Here is a 6709-nt window from a genome sequence, read left to right as displayed (position 1 = left end):
GAACCTCCTGATCCCGATATCCCGACACAGGTAGTAAAGGTAAATTCTCTCTATAGATATGATAAAGTTGAAGTTCCTCCTACTAAAATTGCTAGTCAGTGCTTGTATGAGTTTGATAACTTTATGTTTAAGCAAGACGGCTTCAATGCTTATTTTGGTAGACAATTAAAAGAAAATGCTTATATGATTATACGCTTGGGTGATTATATGGCTGATATTAAAGGTGAACTTAGACTTGTTAGCAAACATGCTTCTATGGTTACCACTCAAGTAGAACAAGTACTTAAGGCTCAAAAAGAAGTGCTTGATGAAATGAATAGTAAGAAAAATGATTATGCTGTTAGAGTGGCTACTAGAACTGGTAGAATGACTCAGGAACCTTTGTATCCTGAAGGCCACCCTAAGAGAATCGAGCAAGATTCTCAGAGAAATAATATTGATGTTCCTAGTTCTTCTAAAAAGAAGAAAAAGAAAAATGATAGAATTATACAAACTTCTAGTGAACCTATTGCTAAACCACCTGATAATCCAAATGATATTTCTATGTCTGATGCTGAAACACAATCTGGTAATGAACATGAACCTAGTGAAAATAATAATGATGTTCATGATGATGCTCAACCTAGTAATGATAATGATGTAGAAATTGAACCTGTTGTTGATCTTGATAACCCACAATCAAAGAATCAACGTTCTGATAAAAGAGACTTTGTTGCTAGGAAACAAGGTAAAGAAAGGGAACCTTGGGTTCAGAAACCCATGCCTTTTCCTCCAAAACCATCCAAGAAAAAGGATGAGGAGGATTTTGAGCGCTTTGCTGAAATGATTAGGCCTATCTTTTTGCGTATGAGATTAACTGATGTGCTCAAAACAAATCCTTATGCTAAATATATGAAGGATATCATTACTAATAAAAGAAAGATACCGAAAGCTGAAATTTCCACCATGCTTGCTAATTATACTTTTAAGGGTGGAATACCAAAGAAACTTGGAGACCCCGGAGTACTTACTATACCTTGCTCCATTAAAAGAAATTATATTAAAAATGCTTTATGTGATCTTGGAGCCGGTGTTAGTGTTATGCCTCTCTCTTTATATCATAGACTTGACTTGTATAAGCTGACACCTACTGAAATATCTTCGCAAATGGCTGATAAATCAACTGCTATACCAGTCGGTATTTGTGAGGACGTGCCTGTTGTGGTTGCAAACATTACTATTCTAACGGACTTTGTTATTCTTGATATTCCCGAGGATGATAGTATGTCTATTATTCTTGGAAGACCTTTTCTTAATATTGCAGGGGCTATTATTGATTGCAACAAAGGCAATGTCACTTTTCATGTTAATGGTAATGAGCATACGGTACACTTTCCGAGGAAACAACCTCAAGTTCATAGTATCAACTCCATTGGAAAAATTCCATCGATTATAATTGGAGGTTTTGAATTTTCTCTTCCTACTGTCAAGAAGAAATATGATATACTTATTATAGGGGATGTGCATATCCCGGTTGAGGTAACTTAGTGTTATTCGAAATTTCTCCGGTTTCATGATTATCGGAATGAGTTTGTTAACAAGACTTGATCAACCTTGTTAGTGGATTCTTTTTGATGAGCATGAGATGGATGAAACTAGAAGCACAAACTTCTGTACCCTTTTTATACTTTCTGTTATTTATATCAAATAAAGTAAAAATAGTATTTTTCTGTCTGTTATCTTATTATCAGTGCAATATAAAAATAACCCGAAAATAGAATTCCTCAGAATGACATGCCAATTTAATATGATTTTTCGGGAATATTTGAGGATTTACTGTGCAAAAATCACCACGGGAGGAGCTGCCACCTGGCCACGAGGGTGGTGGGCGCCCCCCCTATAGGGCACACCCCCTGCCTCGTGGGCCCACGGTGGCCCTCTTCCACTTATCCCAGCACCCATCTTCTTCCTCTATCTCACACAAACCCGAAAAACCAACTCAAGCACGAGTTCCAGCCACCTTTGCTGTGATTTTCGATCTCCTTGCTCAAAGCACCTCTTGCAAAACTGCTTGGGGAGATTGTTCCTTGGTATGTGACTCCTCCGTCGGTCCAATTAGTTTTTGTTCTAGTGCTTTATTCATTGCAAATTTTTGCTGCATAGGTGACCATGTTCTTGAGCTTGCATGTCAAATGTATATGGTTCCAAGTAGTTCTAATGCTTGATATAGGCTCTAGGCACTTGTAGGAGTAGTTGCTATCAATATTATTGAAGTTGGTTCACTTTTGTTTGAAGTTACTAAAAATTTCAGATTATTTCAGAAAAATAATGAGGAGATTCTTGAGGGGCTCATCGAGCCAAAGCTCGAAGGAAAAGGCACCGAAGCCTAAGTATAATTTGCCGCGCACCGCGGAGATTCGGGCGTGTGAATGGCCTTCTGAGGATTTCTTGAGAGCAGCCGGTATCTATGAAGATTTTCATGAATTGGCTCACAATGCAGGCCTCACCGCTTTCCTCCACGACCAATGCGATCAGTATCTCTTGCTCACAAATACTTTTGTGTAAAACTTTCATTTTCATTCTAAGAACTCACCACCTACTGTGGAGTTTCATTTATATGATGAGCATAAGGAGATGTCACTTTATGATTTCTGTCGGATCTGTTTAGTCCCTTTTGAGGGCAAGACAAAAGAACCACATCATGATGATGTGGAGGGATTTATTAATAATATCACTGTAGGAGAAACCAGGAAGGTTTCCGATGCACGAATTACTAGCATACATTTTCCTGTTTTACGTTACTTTGCATTATTTGCTAGTCGTTGTTTAATTGGACGCGGAAACAGTGGAAACCTTAGTATCCCTGATTTAATTATTCTACTCCAAGGTTTATACAGTGATAACACTTTTAGTATGGGCGAAATTATTGCTAGACGGTTAAATATGAACCGTACTAAGGGCCCCATCTTTGGAGGCGTCTATGCCACACGCCTAGCTGCACATTTTAACATACCTATTAGGCATGCTGAGAAGGAAGAAAACATGCTGCCCCTTGTTTATCTAGATCACAAAATTATGGTAGCACATGATTTTATTGTTAAGAATAGGGCAGGGGAGGTTAAATATCAATTGTTCTTTAATAAACATCATCCTGAGACTATTACCTTGCCTGCTCCTTCTTTGTTTGATTTGACTGTAGGCACATATCTTGTTCCGTTGACGGCTATTCACGCCTACGGGAACCCTGCACCAACTGAGGAGCCAGAACAAGAACCACAAAAGGAGCCTCCACGACAATCTGTTTATTCTTGGGATCCAGAGATGACTGTCAGCCAGTGGCAGTCAGAGTCTTCTTCTTCATCACAGTATGATCCCAACTATCCTTCCTCATCACAGTACGACCCCAACAACTATTATTATGGATATCCTCCAGGCCAGTCGTGGCCATAGACCAACTTAGGCCAAAAGCCTAAGCTTGGGGGAGTACGTATTTCTCACCAACATTACATTTATGTTCACACACACTCATTGCTAGATGTCGGTGCTCATACTTTTTCACTGTAATATCCATGCTAGTTTATTTCCTTTTTCTGCTTTCTTCTTGAGTGCTTGTTAAACCTTAAGAAAAACCAAAAAAATTTAGTAGTAGATTATTTTTCTTCTGTAGTAGTAATAATTAAAAAGAAAACCCAAAAATATTTCACGTTCTTCTTTTGCTTGTTGGGAGCTTTCCCGTGTAAATAGTTTTATTTCTTTTCTTTTCTTTGGGGGTCAGTAGGAGAAGACCATAATTAAATTTTTGAGGTGGCTCTTATATGCATTATTGTTGAATTAACCAAAGAGCCCACATTGCCTTGTCTTCTCCTGTTTATTGAATGCCTGCAGATTCCAGCTTAGTCCAATGCACGTGCACTCTTATTATTATTCACACCGTTCGGTCGTGCAAGTGAAAGGCAATTATGATGATATATGATGGGCTGACTGAGATGAGAAAAGCTGGTATGAACTCGACTTCTTTTGTTTTTGTAAATATGATGAGTCCCGCTTTCTTGATTCAGCTTATTATGAATAAACATGTTTGCAATGACAATTAGAGATCGTAGTTGCTTGTGCCATGCTTAATTAGCTATGAGTTATAATGATTTACCTTGTGTGCCAACATGCTATTGAGATGATTATGATGTGGTATGATGGGGTGGTATCCTCCTTTGAATGATTTAAGTGACTTGACTTGGCACATGTTCACACATGTAGTTGAAACAAATCAACATAGCCTTCACGATATTTATGTTCATGGTGGATTATATCGTACTTATGCTTGCATCCAATGTTTATTAATTTTAATGGATGTACATGGTTGGTGTCGCTCTCTAGTTGGTCGCTTCCTAGTCTTTTGCTAGCCTTCACCTGTACTAAGCGGGAATACTGCTTGTGCATCCAATCCATTAAACCCCAAAGTTATTCCAGATGAGTCCAATATACCTTCCTATATGCGGTATCTACCTTCTGTTCCAAGTAAATTTGTATGTGCCAAACTCTAAACCTTCAAATAAACATTCTGTTTTGTATGCTTGAATAGCTCATGTATCAACAAAGGCTGTCCTTATCTTCCGTGTTAGGCGGGTTATTCTCAAGAGGAGTGGACTCCGCTCCTCATTCACGAGAAAATGGCTGGTCACTGGGATGCCCAGTCCCATGCTTTATGCAAACTAAATCAAAATTAATTGCAAACAAACTCCCCCTGGGACCTGATGTATGTTGGAGGCACTCGTTGTTTCGAGCAAGCCATGGATTGATGTTTATTGGTGGAGGGGGAGTATAAAATTTACCATTCTGTTTGGGAACCGCCTATAATGTGTTTAGCATGGAAGATATCGCCATCTCTTAGTTGTTACGTTGACAATGAAAGTATACCGCTCAAAATATAATTTATCTTTATTTCAAAACCGAGCTCTGGCACCTCTACAAATCCCTTCTTCCCTCTGCGAAGGGCCTATCCATTTACTTTTATGTTGAGTCATCACCCTCTTATTAAAAAGCACTAGCTGGAGAGCACATCCGTCATTTGCATTCGTTACTATTAATCTATGTTGGGTGCGACTATGATTGGATCTCTTTTACCATGAATTACAATGTCCAGTCAGTCCTTGATCTTTAAAGGTGCTCTGCATTTATGTTTTGCGGTCTCAGAAAGGGCTAGCGAGATAGCATCTTGTTATATCATATTATGATTGTTTTGAGAAAGTGTTGTCATCCGAGATTTATTATTATGACTTGCTAGTTGATTATGCTATTGATACGAGTAATTATGAGACCTGAGAATTATTGCAAATGTGGTTAGTTATGATCTATGCTGGAAACTTAAATGCTGGCTTGACATAGTTACAACAACAAGAGCAAACAGAGTTTGTAAAAAATTTTCTTTCTTTCTTTCAGTTTGTCAACTGAATTGCTTGAGGACAAGCAATGGTTTAAGCTTGGGGGAGTTGATACGTCTCTGTCGTATCTACTTTTCCAAACACTTTTGCCCTTGTTTTGGACTCTAACTTGTATGATTTGAATGGAATTAACCCGGATTGACGTTGTTTTCAGCAGAATTGCCATGATGTTGTTTTATGTGCAGAAAACAAATATTCTCAGAATGACCTGAAACTCCACGGGAGGTCTTAGAAAAAATAAAAAAAATCCTCGCCAAAGATGAAGACCAGGGGGCCCACACCCTTCTCACGAGGGTGGGGGGCGCCCCCCCCTAGGGCGCGCCCCCCTACCTCGTGGGCCCCCTGGAAACCCTCCGACGCTAACTTCAACTCTATATATTTGCTTTCGGAGAGAAAAAAAATCAAAGAGAAGAAATCATCGCGTTTTACGATACGGAGCCGCTGCCAAGCCCTAAAACCTCTTGGGAAGGCTGATCTGGAGTCCATTCGGGGCTCTGGAAAGGGGGATTCGTCCCCATCGTCATCATCAACCATCCTCCATTACCAATTTCATGATGCTCACCGCCGTGCGTGAGTAATTCCATCGTAGGCTTGCTGGGCGGTGATGGGTTGGATGAGATTTATCATGTAATCGAGTTAGTTTTGTTAGGGTTTGCTCCCTAGTATCCACTATGTTCTGAGATTGATGTTGCTATGCTTAATGCTTGTCACTAGGGCCTGAGTGCCATGATTTCAGATCTGAACCTATTATGTTTTCATTAATATATGTGAGTTCTTGATCCTATCTTGCAAGTCTATAGTCACCTACTATGTGTTATGATCCGGCAACCCCGAAGTGACAATAATCGGGACCACTCTCGGTGATGACCATAGTTTGAGGAGTTCATGTATTCATTATGTGCTAATGCTTTGTTCTGGTTCTCTATTAAAAGGAGGCCTTAATATCCCTAAGTTTCCAATAGGACCCCGCTGCCATGGGAGGGTAGGACAAAAGATGTCATGAAAGTTCTTTTCCATAAGCACGTATAACTATATACAGAATGTATGCCTACATTACATTGACGAATTGGAGCTAGTTCTGTGTCACCCTATGGTATGACTGTTCCATGATGAACCGCATCCGGCATAATTATCCATCACTGATCCGGTGCCTACGAGTTTTCCATTTAATGGTTTACGCTTATTTACTTTCCCGCAGCTACTGTTACAATCACTACAAAATACCAAAAATATTACTTTTGCTGTCTTTACTTTTGTTGCCGCTACCACCACTATCATATTACTTTGCTACT

The sequence above is a fragment of the Triticum urartu genome, chromosome 3A, assembly GCF_056163025.1.
Source record: "Triticum urartu cultivar PI428250 chromosome 3A, HENAU_Tu73, whole genome shotgun sequence".
NCBI classification, from domain to species: Eukaryota; Viridiplantae; Streptophyta; class Magnoliopsida; order Poales; family Poaceae; genus Triticum; species Triticum urartu.
Note: the sequence above shows the minus strand (reverse complement) of the source record.